Source organism: Scomber japonicus, chromosome 23 (assembly GCF_027409825.1).
Source record: "Scomber japonicus isolate fScoJap1 chromosome 23, fScoJap1.pri, whole genome shotgun sequence".
Lineage (NCBI taxonomy): Eukaryota > Metazoa > Chordata > Actinopteri > Scombriformes > Scombridae > Scomber > Scomber japonicus.
In genome coordinates, this window is record NC_070600.1 from 19,525,386 (window position 1) to 19,542,589 (window position 17,204).

The 17,204-nt window shown below is 38.0% G+C and overlaps 1 protein-coding gene across 3 annotated transcripts in view; it reads left to right on the forward strand.

The window, feature by feature from the left end:
- LOC128385366 (ankyrin repeat and BTB/POZ domain-containing protein 3-A) overlaps positions 1-17,204 on the forward strand; it is a 198,104-nt gene that overhangs the window by 148,845 nt on the left and 32,055 nt on the right. The gene's annotated exons all lie outside the window — the stretch shown is intronic.

The following is a 17,204-nucleotide window of genomic DNA, read 5'->3' on the forward strand; positions in this document are numbered from 1 at the left end:
AATATTCAAGCATGTTTTAATTAGTGTATAATCGCCTGAAAATAAGAAGAGTTGTGTTTTTGTTACCTTAAAATGAACCCTTTATATCTACATAGGGAGCAGGTCATCTACCATAGAGGCCACCATGTTTACTTGGAAGAGGATCCTAACTGCTAGATGCTAATAAATCTTGCATACTGGACCTTTAAGTGCAAGTGAACATAGCATCAGTAGCATTCAATGTATAAAACAGAGTATAGCTGTCAGTGATCTGCACGGTACACTGGTTGATTTATGGTAATTACATGAATGTATGCAATAAGAAATAATGAAGCAATGATAGAGTTATGTAAAAAAAAATACTACCAGCATCATGTTCAATATCACAGCAGAGACCCGGAACAAATCAATGACAGCAAGCAGGTGTTTCACGGTCAGACGCTGTGTCCCCCACGTAAAGCAGTGCAAATCAAGCTTGATATCAGCACATTCAAATTGCTTAAACTGAAATCAATTTTAACCTATTAACTCAATATCTGAAGAAAAAAAAAACAAGATCACTTGAAAGTAACGCGGGCCACACAGAGCCGGTTGTCGGGGGGCAATTTCACACCCGACTTGTTCTGTAATTAACAGATAATAGAAGAGGCTTTTAAAGAGCAACATTCATCACTATATCCATAATTTCATTCTCTTGAGTTAGAGAAATAACTCTTTTATTCCTGAGGTCACTATTATCTCCCTGCTCATCTTACTCACTCATATTTCACGTCTTTTGTCTGAGCGACGACAGCAGATTGCTGATGGCGGATTTGGGCGATGGATGCTCCGGGTGTTTGTACTTTTTTCCTCATCTCATCGTGACACTCGGCCATGAATGATAACTTTCTTTCTCTTTCTCTGCTTTTGAGTTGTGTGCGTGGCGTATATAGACTCCATATAGGCGCTGAACAGACATATTGTGGCCAGGTGTGACAGAGAAAGGCCGTTTATCTGTCAGCGCAGCCGTTGCCCCGTGGGTCAGGGAGCAGCCACTAGTCAAATAAACGGAGTAATGTAATACAGTGCAGGCCTCTAACAATGAGGCCCTCCATTCCTCAGGCTGGGTGTGCCTCTTCCACAGAGGATGGCAAATATGCAAAGTATGAGCTGGTTTTGAGACTCTATTTATTTTTTACTTTGTGAAGTAGTTTCCATCCTTCAATGCCGTCATTCCCATGCTGTATTCAGATTGCCTTCACTTGTGCGAGGCATTCAAGAAAACAGGGGCGTTACTGTGTTTAGTTTTATGTCATTGATAATAGACTCACTGTTTACTCTTCGCTTTCATAACATTGAGTCAGAACTGTATTAAGTTACAGCTCATGCAAACTTTTTTTTTTTTCTTGTGACCACATTTTTATTGGATGTTTGTCTTCAGGCAGAGTGGACAGACATGAGATTATATCATTTGTAGTGATTTGAGATTAGGGGGAACAAATCATAATAGACAAATATTATCATACACATACAAGTGTGTGTGAAAAGCATCCAAAGCCTCCTCAAATTCAGCTTAAGTGAAATTTCAAACCCAAACAGACACATACAAGCTAATTTTGAGCAGAACAACCTTTTTTTTGCACAATATCTAAATAATAATAATAATCATCAGACAATAGATTAGAACCTGGCAAATATGTCTTTAATTGACCAAACTATCAATTAGTATCTTTTCCATTTGACAACTTAATATGTAATTGTCTTCTTGATTATATCTTTATGTTTGTCATTGGCTGTGTGTTTCATCACTCGCTCTGTATTTTTCCGAGCTGACAATAGCCAGCCTGAAAAATGAGTCACTGTGTATTCTACTGTGCATAGGCAGAGAATAAAGTACTTATTCTTCAGGCCTGAGAGGGTTTCACAAATAGAGGAATCCCTCTCTCCCCCCTCCTGCAAAAGCTGCAGGAATGGTGTTGTTGAAAGGGTACAGAAAATTGCATAGCGATAGGGGAGGTATTTTTCTTCTTTTCCTGGAAGTGATTGCTTAGTGAATACATGAAAAACTATGATTTTTCAGCTTTGATGCACTTGAGCATACTTTTCCGCTTGTGATGATACACTTCAAGTTGCTCTCCATAAACAGGCATTAATCTCATGATAAATCCTTATTAAAAATCATACTCCTCCTATTCCTATTCTTTTTTCTTTTTTTTTTGACAACCTACATTTCGAGATTTCATTAATATCACGTTTTTTTTTCTTTTTCAAGCTGTGACTCAGACCATTTTCCCATTGTCTCTGCTCCATTATCCAACATTCACATAATGAGTGTGGGATAATGGGATAGCTTCACACACGGGGACCGGGAAAGATTCACAGGGAGGTGTTACATTTCATCTTGAGAACATCGTATTGCATTGCTAGTCTCATTTTTCATTATATTAGAGTTAAAATACTTTTCCTTCACCATGCATCATTTTTCTTAATCTCACAGTCTGACCCACTTCTCTGTAAAGGTGATAGATTAAAAAAAAAAAAAAAAGAAGAAGAAAAATGAGTCAGTCAGACTAATTTTCTCCTTAAGTTGATAAAAGATCATAAAAACATGAATGCAGGCAGTAAACAGGGTAATGTAGTTTGATCTACAAGGTTGTGTTTCTGGCTTTATGAGCTAATTTCATGATAATGTCACCCTTTTGTCCTTTTCACTGTCCCTCTAATGGACATGTCAAGCCAGAACAGTATCTCAATGTGCTGGGAAAGGTTTCTGCTGTCATTTTTGTCCTCTTCACTCCATTTTCTGCGTCCTTTCAGAGGTCGGCCTGCAGTGCCATTCACTTCCTCACGTCTATCCATCTTAGAGACGACGTGATTTAAAAAAATAAATAAACAAAAAAATGTTGACTGGATTTTAAAGATGGAGCTGGCTTGATTCAGTCAGTCACTAGAATAGGGTGCGGCCATTTTCCTTATCTGTCTCCTTGCACCTTTTAGAGGACAGCGAGGGCATGCTGACACAAACAACCCTCCTCACAATCCCCCAAACACCACACACACACACACACACACACACACACACACACACACACAGACACACACACCTCTTCATCGTACACAAAAGACACATGCTGGAAAACCTTGTAGGCCGTTTTTGCATGCTGCAGTAATTACAGAGTCTGGATTCATTATTGTATAATGGTTTAATGTCCCTCGATACCTGCCACAGGATCCCGCTTGCTCATCTGAGCTTAGTGCTGTGAAGATTAGAGTCGAGATTAAAGAGCGTCTTGAGGAGTAACTTGAGTAGTTTTCAAGAAGAAACACGTAAGATGACATTTTTTAGGCCACTCAGACACGAGGAGATCTTTCTTAGTTTGCATTCTTGTGATTGTACCTTACATCATTGTGATTGTGTCAAGGTCAAATGAGCTAAATATGAATTGAAAAGTGATTTGTAGGTTTTTAGTAAATTCAGCAACAAAGATCTGCTTATGATTAGCTTGACAGTAAACTATATTCATTTAAATTCAAACAGTGATTACTTGTACTATCACATCAAAATTGAAGTATTAAAAGTTGTAAAACAGATTAGAAAACAAAAGTAACTTTAAATTGAGGATGCTAACTTTCCATTAGGCACGGTTTTGGTAATTTGCACAACATAGACATAGTCCTCCCTTTTTTATTACAAACAGTTTGCCTCATTCAAACCCACAGAGCATAATCTTATTTCAAAAGAAACTAAATATATATGAAATATGTCCAAATATTTGGGGAATCGTTTTTAAAATGACACCATAAAAACATGCAGTCTTTTGGTTTTTACTACTAAGAGTTGGAACAAGTTATTGCAGAATATATGATACTGTCACACAGTGCAGATTAAAATGATTTTACAAACCTTAAAGCTACGTTAGGGAAGAAGTGGAAGAACTGGGGCCAAACCAGCTTGAAAAGGAGAAGGTTTTTAGATGTCAATGACAATGTTTCAACACAGATATGATTTAATATACAGTGATTTAAATGCTGTTGAAACATTGGTCGTAGTTTGATGCTGAATTGACTAAATGGGGAGCTCTAAAGGTATGTTTAGGGAGAACATGAAGAAATTTGACCCAAGAATTGTTTTTTGCAGTGAATTTGCCCCGAACATAACCATTACCTTACCTTAGCTGTATTAAAAATCCTCTAGTTATTGGTTTGTCATTTTCTAACAGTTTCTTCCTTTCCTCTTTTCTCTGTAAGTACAATATGTGGAAAAATATTGCTTTGACTTCATATGAATACAAGCCAAAACTTCACCTTGCCTTCTGTGTGAACTCACCGCCAGAACATTTGCTAGAAAAAAAAATACTCAAGGACACGAGTATTGACTTTGTATTCCTGGAGTTTTTATTCACCTTGAGTCTCGCTTTAGAAATCTTTAATGGTAGCTCTGATGTCTTCTATAGTCCATTGACAAACTTTCCAAAGGCTGATGTTCAATTACAAAAACCACAAAGCAACACGAGGATGGACAGTGGATAAAGATCTCAGCAGTTTACTCTACAACTCAGATTGGTCAGATTGCATCTCATGGCGATCTGACCAGCAGCAGTGGACAGTAGAGCTAAAGATTCACTGAAAGACTGACACATCAAGCCCAAACTCCATTATTCTGACCAAAAATGGTTAGAAAATTGAACAGCAGCATGACTGAACTGATTATTCAACTTCAAACACACAGGCGATCTTATACTGTGAGGAAGCTTCTTGATACTAATGATTTTAAGAGGTTCACTCCACAAGGGCACAAAGCTCGGCTGTGAGAACTCTTGCATTTAATAATGACCAACTTGCTTTTAGTGGAGATTAGGCGGGGGATTAGATTTGTTTCCTGTTCATGTATGTGGTCATTGACCTTCATTTAAGTCTCTTGTTGATGTGGACATTCGATCGTGCCGTTGCTATGTGTTGGATTCTAATTAAAGTCTATTGAATGTATCGCATTTCCAACGAGGCGGATGCATCGGCATGTGTAAGCATTCAAGTATGCAACACCTCTCCGGAGAGGTACTACTCCCACTGGCAGATGTTCAACATTAATAATTATTAACCATCAGCCTGTCATGCGAGAGTACGCTTCAGCACCTTAACTACTAGTGACTTCAGTGGTTGAGAGACACATTGAAGTTATTCATGTTTAACGACCGTTTTACGCTTCAAATCCTGCCGCAATAATATGGACATTACATCAGAAGCCAGTTTTAAACAGATACCGCCATAAACAAGACCCCTCGTTGTGCTGCTGGCTTTGCTTTTTTACCCTGAACCATACAGAGACGACATAATACTTACACAGTGAGTGATTTTAGATAGCGTGACAGCGTTACAGAATCAGAGGCGTGTAACACAACAGCATCAGCATCTGGTTGCGACTCTACTTTCTAAATAATAATAAGGGTGAATTGTGTTGAGGTGCTTTTGCTAGCTGTGCATATTTATGGGACAGTGACAAATAAGGGTTGGTAAGAGGAGCAATTCAAAAATATCTTTAAAAACTTGTCTTAAAAGTAGCATCAGGGTTAGTTAATTTGCTCCTGAAAGTATCAAATGGTGTAACCCAGAAAGAATGATAAATATTAAATATTTTAGCACCTACAGTGTATTTAAGTGTACTTATACAAATAGTACCTGATCTGCATGATTCTCCAGATTAAATGTAATATTTAGAACAATTGTATTCCATTACCTTTTATTTAATATAAAAAGTTATAATGCAAGATCAGTATTGCAGATGCAGTTTTTATGATTACATCACTTAGACATTTTTGCCATAATCCTCTAATATATTCTCTCAAAATGGATAAAAAGCAAAAACGTTTATGCTGGGTAAAAAAGAAGAAGAATGTGTGCAAGTTATTTCTATATTTTCAATTTTTAACCCTTTTAAATTTGACTAAACTGCATGGACACAAAACAATGTCATAGACCCTTTTACACACCCCTGCTGGCTAAACCGCGGTGCAACAATACCCCCACTTTCGGTGTTTGTAGGTTTTATACAGAACGGCAAGGCGGAGTAACAGTGCAACATTATCAAAGGGGTTACAGACCGCCTTTAGAGTGGTGTTAGTCTAAACTGAGAGATAATGCAGACTTACTAATTGAGTGTTGTGGAGAAAGGCCCAGAAGGCTAATGGAAGTTTTGGGTAATAAGGCGTTGAATTGAACAGGCTGCTCTTAGTTCTCACCTCAGTGTTTCCAGAAAAAAGGAAAAAAAGAAAAGGATGGGGCAGCTGTTTGGAGTCAAATACCAGCAGCTGTTTGTAGCTGTTTGTGCTTCAAGGAGAGAAGACTTCACAAAAGGGTTTAATAGCTGTTAGTATTTTTGACAGAACTTTTGTCTTCAATAATAATATTAGTTTCCTGCTTCATACACAGTTCACTTCCATTTCTTTTTATTCAGTGTGTTACAATAAGAAAACAGTGAGACTTAAACCTTTGTAGGTCACACCAAGAAAGTACTTTGTAAAAAAAATATTTCTTTGCTTTTCCTACCTCTTTGAGGCAATATAAAACATTTTTTCTCATTGAGTCTAAATGTTATGTTTTAAAGACCTGATTCAGACTTCATCTGTTCAAAACTTTTTTTAAAAACATTTTAGAGGTTCATTCTGTTCGTGTGCAAGATGAAAAAATGAACCTCAACTTCAAAAATGTCTCCAGCAGGATTTCTTATGTCAGCAGTATTTGTGTTATTCTTTGTTTATACAATAGCACAACCTGTATCTATAGCAACCATAGAACAACCTGTATCTATAGCAACCATAGAACAACCTGTATCTACAGCAACCATAGAACAACCTGTATCTACAGCAACCATAGAACAACCTGTATCTATAGAAACCATAGAACAACCTGCATCTATAGCAACCATAGAACAACCTGTATCTATAGCAACCATAGAACAACCTGTATCTATAGAAACCATAGAACAACCTGCATCTATAGCAACCATAGAACAACCTGTATCTATAGCAACCATAGAACACAATCTGATGGTCTTTTTGTGCATTACATACCTCAGCCAAGTGGTAAAGATTGACCTAAAAGTTAAATGTGTTAAATAGATTTTGTTTTTGACCTGATATCATGACACAAAGTGATCTCTACCAAACTGTTGAGCAGACCTACAAAGGATTAAATGATGCAACAAAATGATTAGTTGAGGTTTGAAAACTTACACTCAGTATGTGCAGTGATAGAAAGCTCAGGTATTACTTTAGTGAAAATCTGGACACTGATTCCTCACATATGGAGGCATCTTCCCTGCTACATTTTTTCCCACAGTATGCCATGAATTATGTGAAGAAAAGACCTTCTGTTCATGTTTTGTTTTCGAGGTTTTTTTTAAATAGGATATCATTTTGATGGAGTGTTTTGACATACAATCACCGGGGGCCCATTTTTGTGTAATTAAGCAAAAGACAAACTAGGAACAAGGACAAGTGAGAATTATCTTGACATTTTCAAGGGATTAGAATAATAAATGTGCCTACAATACACTTCAGTTGAGGCTCACGAATATATTTCTTCACATAATTACAATTCTCAGGCTTTACTTTGGCTGGAAACATCTTCTACAGTCTGTTCATCTCACACAGCAGGTGGGGCCAGCAAGTCAGACTCTAAAACAGTAGACAAAATGTCTTTTATTTTAAGGTGCTACCTACTTAGTACCAACATCACATGAAACATTACACTACAGGAAATCTATCAATGCCGGCTTTGTGGGTCATTGGATGCTCACCTTGCACAACCATTGCCTGTATTGGTTTTTCAAAAAAGAAAATCTTCAAATGCAGGTTTCTTTTTCTCGTTTTAAATGAATATATTCTACTATAAAGTTGGAAATTCAACATAATGTGCTTACTGACTTAGCTTGCATAATGTTTTCTATTGTGTATGAGCTGTTGCTGCAATGCTGTGAAATACAAAGACACTCACAGCATGCCAGCTTGACTCATAAGTCATAATTCAGTGTGACTACCCCCAAAACAATAGAAAAAAGCTATAATGTTAGTGAAGCAGAGCAGTGGGGTAGATGACCATGAATAAATCTGTTATGAGCCGACGTTGGCTTGGGATGAAAGTAGGAAAAAATATTGGAAACTGAGCATTAAGAGTGATTTTTGCTCACCAGGATTACTTCTACACATATTTACCTCATTATTTGACACTTTGGCGACATTTAACATGAACATACAACATTGTGACATTATATACATGACTGAAAATGAGGAAAAACATAATAGGTCCCTTTTAATATGGTTTGTTGTTGTAAACAGTAGGACTACTAGTTTCTTGCCATGTTGTGATTGTGATGCTTCTTTTAAAAAAAAAAGATGGGAAACAAAAATAAACCCTCAACTGAAACATGAATGGTGCAGTACCACTTAAGCATATTTGACACAGTGGATAATCAAGACCACACATAAGAAAGTTATTTATTAGACATTGCAGCAGTCTGCAGTAGTGCTTTTGCAGATCTTCTCAGAGGGGCAATTAAAGTCCCTAAAAGAGCCATTAGACAGAATGAAGTGTCATCCATTTAGAAGTCTCCTCCTGTGAGTTGCAGGAAAGACGATAATAGAACGAGAAAGATACTGTGTGTAATCTCCTGCTCCATTTCCACAGACTGGAAATATCTGGAAAAACTAAGATAAGACGATGAGACAAAATGAAGCTACGGTTCAGAAACCTCCTTAGACTGAGAGAAGTCATTATCAAGAAGGGCCCTGTATTATTTTCCCCAGTTCTATGATGGCTGTTAATGAAAAAACTTGTTCCAGGGATCCCAGGGACTTAAACAAATGAGCCATCACAGCTTGTTTCAGTGCACTGGGCCTGTCTGGTGCAGTTTCAAGATCAGCTCAGGAGTGGACAGCTGCAGCAGACAAGGGCTGATCATAATACAGGAATCATCATGGTTTCTGCAGCACCAGTGCTTAGTACAGAAAGCACTTTCCTAGACAGGGATTGCATAGCTTCTTGCATCATAGGATCCTCATTCCTCATTGTTAGTTACATTTCCTCCAGGGAGAACTACAAGTAAACGACCAGCCCTGGACATTTGACCTCGGTTGGTCTTGATGCTCCCCAATAATTAGACACATGAGCAGGGAAAACAGCGGTTTACCTTACTAGATATAAAGTCTGTAAAATAAATTTATGTTTATTACATGTGGGTGATCATTTGTTATTCAAAACTTAATGTGTAAATGAATTATTCTGTACCCAATTGTCAATGGATCCTGGGGTAAAACAGATGGTATCATGTTGCTGCCTTCAAGTGTTTCCTTTAAAACGCCTGCCTCCAGAGATACAGTGGTGCAGCAGCTGGATAGAAACTGTACATCAGCTACAGTTTAACAAAGTTACACCATCTGTGTGACACCTAAACTTCATATCTGTTTATCCTGTTTTGTTTTTTTTGAGGGGGGGGGGGCGTTTGAGGGAAGCACAACAAGCTAAGTAAACGTATTTATTTGCAAACAGTTGCTTATTAACAAATCCAGCAAACACAGCATTTTTAGTAACCCTAACCCTAACCCTAAACCCTAAACCCTAACCCTAAAATCATTCTCCACTAATCCTGAGAACAATATCTGGCCCTTTAGTTGCTAGATGTTGTACTTTCTTTACTGGCTTGTTGCTAGGCCAGCCGCTGAAAGTGTAAATGTGCTGTAAAACCACAACAGTGAGCTAAAAGAGCTCTGCAGAGTTTGATGCTAACTTTCACATTATGTGTAATCACTTCACTCCACGATACAAAAGATTAGTAAATTGAGCTTTAATGCTGGCAATTTGGTGTTGAGTATTATAATGTAACATGATTGCCGTACTTCAGAGCTGCATTTATTGAGGTTTTTAGTCAGTTGGAGCAGCAGAAAAAGCTGAAAATGTGAACAAATTATCACCTTTTAATCCAGCAGACACAGAGCAACATTATTATATATTTGGAGTCGGGTTTCTGGTTGCCTGAGAAACTCAAGTCCAATATTCATTCTCCTTTTCAAATCTGTCACCAAGCAAAAACCCAGATTACGTACAATGACAATGTTTCATCGTTCCAGTATCACATCTTTTTACTATCTCTGCATAGCAGCTACGTTAGGCAACTAAACATTTGATATTTTCAACTCCTGAATATGCCATCTTTCATTTGATACGTTTCGTCCTTGCTGTTTTTGTCATATTGTGCTGTTTTTGTCACTTCCTGCACGTAAACATACTGTGTAATATTTCCAGCAGTGGGTCAAGGCAGCACAATAGCTGGTACATTTGCTAGTGCTTCAAAATGAATGAATCATTTTCTAGCATTTGTAGCACTATTTTTGTTCACTCTTAGGTTTTTTTTTTTGTTTTTTTTGTTCTGGGCCTCACCTTTTCAGTTTGTGCCATGCTGCTTTTCCATGTCGCTGTGATTTATTCAGAGCACAAACAGTGTGTTACATGACTAGCATATGATAGAAGGTGGATCAGTGGTGCTCTCTCTCGTGTCCAACCCTTCCTCTTTTCCTCTCTATGGAGCCTCTTGCAGAAAGGAACAGAAAAAAACAATTGCGGATATATTTTTAACCTTTTTTTCCTATTCCTATTTGGCTCACAGGTCGAATGGCCCAGTGGGTAAACTCCCAGTACTCCAGATGGCCACTCAGCCGCTGATTGCGCCCTAGCCAGGTTACGATAAAAGTGTGACTTTTGATTATGAAACCACCAAGCTGAGAGCATTAATAGAGAGAGTTAAAAGCAGCTACTGTACTGTATCTGTCAATGAATCCCCTGTCTATTTAAACACAGATGGTCGTCATTGACCTTCCTTCACATGGTCCATACTGAATGAGTCTACTTTGTAATTAATTTCCATTTAAGCAGCACTGGTAAAGGTATCTGCTAGTTCTGTGTTGACGATGACATGTCCCTTAATTGACTGTGATTAATAGTTGCCATGGAATTACTAATGTGCCCCATGGCAGAGCTCTGAGTCGGTCGTATTACCAAGTGATGATTAAATGTCCTCAGTTCAGCCCTCGGGGAGCCATAGGCCATGAGAGTGTGTCAGAGGACGGCGGAGGAATCTTCCATCTCAGTGCTCCATTAGGGAACACAACAGTTGTCTCGTCGTGATAATTTCTAGTCACATTTGATAAGAAGTTGGCTTACCTCACTTTGTCGGTTTGAATTACAGGCCGGCTCGTTGACCGTATTTTCAGTTAAGAGCGAGGTCCTCAAAATAACACTTAAATCACATCTGGTCAAGTGTTTGTTCATTAGTTGTAATGTGTCCAAATTTTCTTTTTCATTACAACTACGCCAGCAGGCCTCCAGATAACCAAGTCATTATCTTGGGTAAACGGGGAATGGGGTTTAAATTCATGAAACCGCCTTGTCTCGATTGTGTGTGCAGGACGAAATGTATTTTAGATGTGTTAGATTTAACATTGATTTGCATCTTTCTCCTGGCTTAAAGTGAGGTAGCATCACTTTTAAACATAAAGTCTCCCCTCCACTCAGAAATGCACTTTGATTCCTGTTCCTTCGGTTGGATGTTTGAGCTTCACTGGTGCAGAATAATGTATGTGCAGAGTTTGTTTTCACATTCATCTGCTAAAAAGGGGGGGAAAGTTTCTCTGAACTCTCCTTAAATCTGAGTTTAAAGTGTCTAACTACGAGAATGATTTCTCACATAACAACTAGTTTTGAGCCAGCTCTCATTACGTGTGATGTGGAAACTTGAAGCCTCCAGTTTCTCCTTCCCGAAATGCTGAGCAGCTACAGGAAATAAGTCCTAATTCTGCAGCAACTGAAGGAAGAAAATGTTATTAGTTAATTACTTTACACAGGATATTACTGGACTCATAATTAGCTTTTTTTAAAGTTCAGATATTGCATGAAGAACTTATCACAAATACATTGCTTACTGTCATAGAAACACTGTTTCAAGTACAATAACTCAAACCAGACTCCCTGTGGCTTCAGTTATGAGAACATATTGTAACCGTCCTTTCCTGTACCTGTTGAAGGGAGCAAATGTATACATCAAAAACTAAACAGTGTGAAGTAAAGTGTAGTTTAAAAGCATTGTCCACAACAGTGAAGCCTTAATTAGGCTCCATATACTGACATGAAATAAAGAAAGCAGCCATTAACATGAAAAAGTTTAATTTGTTGAGGCGTTAACATCTAGAAAGTGCAGTTCAAACAGCTATACATCAATGTTCTTCGATGCCAGGAGGTCGTCTTTAGTTTTTAATGATGAAGCCTCGCTAAAACGCCTGCAATGTTTAATAATTAAGTCTTTTACTGGATGAAGAACCAGGAAAATGTGTAAAGACATTAACAATGACCAGGGGATGAATCTCATTGACCTCAAACTGAAAAAGACAGAAAGATGGTGAACATTAAACCTACTAAAGCAATGTCATTGTAAGCATGTTAGCATGTTGATGTTAGCATTTAGCTCAAAGCACCACTGTGTCGAAGTGTAGCCTCATAGAGCCGCTGGCATGGTTGTAAACTCAGTCTTGTTTAAAGGGGTCGTATCATGTACATTTCCAAGTCTATGTTTATATTCTGGGGGTGTGCTGGTATATCTTTGCATGATTTACAGTTCCAAAAAGTCCTTATTTATCTTATACTGGTCCTTAATGCAGCCCCACAGTTCAGTCTCTGTCTGAAATAGGTAGTTTTAGCTACTGTCTCTTTAAGGCCCGCCTTGAGATGAGCGTAATCCATTCTGATTGTCCAGCTCCTAGCTCTGGAGGCTTCATGAACAGTACTAGAAGGATTTCACTGCTTTTTCTTATTTTTTTCAAGATTCAACTTCTCAAACACGTCCGTACATGAATTTACTCCGTATGTAATTTAATCCGAAATATGCAAGGGGACCACATGAACAACCTTGGCAACAAAGGCTATGGCAACAGACAGACATTTGTGGGCTTGTGAACAATCTGACGTCCACACAAGGAGGAATTATATGTATCTTTGCAAATGGAGCATTCAGAACAGGCTAAAGCTCTGACTTATGACTTGACGGGAGCATTTCTAGCTGCGTTTCTAGCTTTGGAACTTTGACCATGATCATAAAAATGATATTAAATCACAGTGAGCATGTTATGTCTCCTCTATGTTGTTTTTATGGAGTTTCAAGTGAAACTTTAATGTGATGAAATGATCAGCTCCATGAAAACATTTAACTCTAAATTTAGATTATTTCTCATGCATCTGCTTGTAATGGAGACAACATAATTACAGAGTTTTGTATCTGCTGAATGACAGAATCTAAAGCGGTGACATTTCATTTTAGTAATGCATCTTTGCTGTATGCTGTTTCACCATTTTTTTTCTTCTGTAGGAATAGGGAACAAAGTTTGGCTATGTAATGAGTCCTTCCAAGAAAGGAAGGACTTGGCTGGGAGAAAGGAGGACTCTAAGCTGTCCCCTATGATTAATTCAAATTAGATGAAGCATGAACCCCATAGGAGTGTTGCTTAGATAATTACAGCAAAGGAGATGGGAGCAAATGTTGTCTTGCTGACTAAAACCAAAGTCACAAGAACAATTAATGAAGGAAAAGAAAGCTTTGACTATTTGTCCCGACACTGGTTGTAGCTCAGAGGGACAACCGCGGTTTAACCGTCTGCTTGGTGGCTTCTTCTGATGTTTGTGGCTAACGTACCAGTTTGTCTTGTTAAAAAATGAAATGTGGTCTATTATTTATGGATGTGGTGTGGTTATGCTCTGTTTTTTTTCCTCAGCAAGGTCTGCAAACCCCAGGGGAGCATTGTCAGAGCTTGGAGTTAGTGGTTTTTTTGTTATCTGTTTTTATGCCGTTGCTTAGATTGTTTCCCACTGAGCAGGGGTGGGAGCGTTCATAATGCAAATGCGTATCTCTGTCCTCTTTGTTTTATCTCCTTAATCTTTATTGATGTCTCACAATTCCTCTAACTATTCAAGCCACCAGCATATTGTGGAAGCACACACTGAGTAGCATGGGGAGTTCCTGAGTACCTGGAGTGAAAAGGTTTTTTAACTCTGCTTTGTTTATTCCAAGTTGCAAAATAAATCCTACAGAGCACCAAAAATGCCCAGTAAACAAAGTGAGCAAGCTGCAGAGTGTAGCACATTCAGGGAGCCAATTCCCAAATCATATTTATACCTGTTGTTAGGGCTGCAACCAATACATTTGTTTATTTTTATGAGCCCCATTAAAGGGGTAAACTCCACAAATTTAACAAATCAGCTTCCCAGTCATGACAACCTGCAGAAACTGTTTTTGCACTATTCTCTGTGGCTGTGGGTGAGCTTTGTCAAATTGTACTCAATGACTTGACTATAACTATAACCATAACATTGTAGTGATGTTATCAGCATCTCAGCTTGTGCTTGAGAAGGCTTTACAAACTCGAAGTGCGGGGTTTGAAAGACGTGATTCTTCAGCATAGAGAGGAAAGATCTAACAAGAAGACGTTACATAATGAAAAGTCTCTTGTGAGTTCCCCAACTTTATGTATTGCCTCTTCACTTTTTCTATCTGACAATGGTATACAGTAGAGTAGGGGGGAAAAAAAGTACATGACATGTTGCCAGAGCCTAACTGATCAACAATTCAAAAAGCCTAAAGATATTCACTGACATAAAATGGAGAAAAGCATTTAGGAAAACCTCACACACTACCATCTGTATCACAAACAGAGTGAAGCAATTTAAAAGAAGCAAAGTTAAAAAGTATTGAGAGGGTTTTTTATTGTGGGGTTTGTATTTTCATAGGATTCAAGTTAAGGCATTAAATTAGATTTGAGTATGATTATATATGTTCAGTTTAACTTATTTATCATTATTGCCATCTGATTATTTATCATAATGAACAAATCAACTTATTAATGAAAGTAAAAAATAATCAGTATGTAATGATTCTTAAACATTAGTTGCAGTACTATATAAATGAGCTCCATTTCAACCCATTATAACAGTAAAATCCTGCTTTTGCATTATTAGGTCTCAGCAATAGTATTGATTTTTCTTTAAAGAGGTTTTAATAAGGTCTTAAAAGTCATTAAATGTGCAGATACCCTGATTTAGCACAACTGTTAGCAGCATAACATCGATGTCATTCACAAAATAACCATATTATAATAATTACACGGGTTGTGGCTGACAAACTTCACGGTATGAATAGGTGTAATCTTGGATCTGCACTTAGTGACCATACCTAATTATGTTAGTCTAATTTGTCATACCTGGAGATAGGAGCGCTGACCCGGGCCGCCACACATCTTTACTGCAATCACAGACACGGACCATGTGTTTATTTATTGATGTGTTTAATTCTTCCTTGACAACTGTCGATGGGGTTCCCTGGAGCCGGGGTGCAAACTGTGCTGTGAGCAGCGTGCTCTGTTTACGTCTGACTGCCTGTGAACTCTGTCAGGGGCCTTTAGTCTGACAGATGGAGAACCCTGGGCGCACAGTCACCGTGTCATTCTGTCTAAGGAATGAGGTTTCAAGACAGGCCAACTTTTCCTCAGATTGGACATTTTTGGAACAAACAATCAAGCAAGATCAAAGAAGAGCATGTTGCTGCTGGGATGTGTTTACTGGTGCACGGCAGCTCAGAGCTTCAGACTTTCACATGTGTATTGTTTCTCTCCGTATTCGCTATGTGTAAGAGAATACGAGTCCGTGTTCTCCTATAAATCTTTAACTCCCAGTGTCCCAATAAACCATGCAAATAATTAGATCAATGAGGGTATTAATTTTTCTGAGGAATCGACCCTGCAGACTCACACTGCAGTATTTTCCCTCTCAGAGCAACATCGTTATTCTTAAATGCATCTCTAATGACCTCATCGATTAACGCCTGGGAAGCTGCCAAAATCTTAAATCAGAGAATTATGACTTTCTAAATGTCAGTGCTGCATATCTGCTTCTGTCGTAAAAAAGTATTGGATTTCAGAATTTGTAATTCATAGTTTCAAACTATTTGAACTGTAAACATGTTTTTGTATTCCTTGCTCACATACTGCATACAGTCACAGCTTGATGTATTTTGAAGCTTTATTTAATCTCTGTGGTTTTTGGCCTTTCATTTATAAGGATTTTTATGTGAACCTTCAAATATCGAAAGAAAAATATAATTGATTTTCTGATTCAGGAATAAACTGAGATTGGGCTTTACTGAAGAACTAGTTTTAAAGCTGACAGTAAATTCAAATAATGCTTTTTGCCTCTTAAGTTGACATTGCATTAATTTTCCCTTACCTTAACCTTAACTACAACCTGCTGAACCCCGACACCTCAATCTTAACCGATGGCTCTCCATGTTACGTAGTTCCCTCCCACACAGAGAAAAATGGGCGATCTGATAAATGAGAAGCTATTGATTTTATGAGATACACAAAGTGCAGTTCTCCTTTCACTATCCATGTTAGGAATGAATAATGGACCCAGTAGTTTGGAGGGAATATAGCTGCATTTTATAGCTGAGTAATTACATAAAACTATAGATACAAAATCATTTTATTTAATATATCTTGTTCCACTCTTTGTAAGCAATACAACATCACCATGGCAACGTATTATCATGCCATTCCCTCGGACTGTTTGTTTGTTTTTGCTGTGCCGTCCAGAAGGAGATGTCCATCTGCCTGCATCCATGTGAGTGCAGCATAAATTGTGCACGGCCTGTCAGTTGTTGTTTTGTTTACAAGTTGGATTTGGTACCATTGACACAGATTGTTGATGTAAGCTACTTTTTAATTTGCCATAATAATAATAATAATAATAATAATAATAATAATAATGATAAGGAGAAATGCCAGTTTAGGTGCACTGGACCAGCAAAAAAGGACCCAAGTCTACAATCATTTCCAATGGAAGGAAGTTGACAAGATTTAAAAGTGCTTTCCAGAGAAGAAAAAAGGAAGAAGAGCTAACAAGATCTAAAGATAAAGTGAGAATGGAATAAGAGCTCTAAGTGATTTACTGAGAGAGGCACAATGCGCATAAGATTTTGTTTCAAGGCAGCAATTTCCCACTTAGCAAGGATTGTGTGGGCATATGTGTATGACTAAATGTACGGTGACTCAGAGGGTGTGTGAATGAGGGAGTGCGTTTTATACTTCATCACAGAGGTGATGTGAATACTCATGTGTCATGTACTCATGAAGGAAATGGATTTGTACGCTGACAGTAAT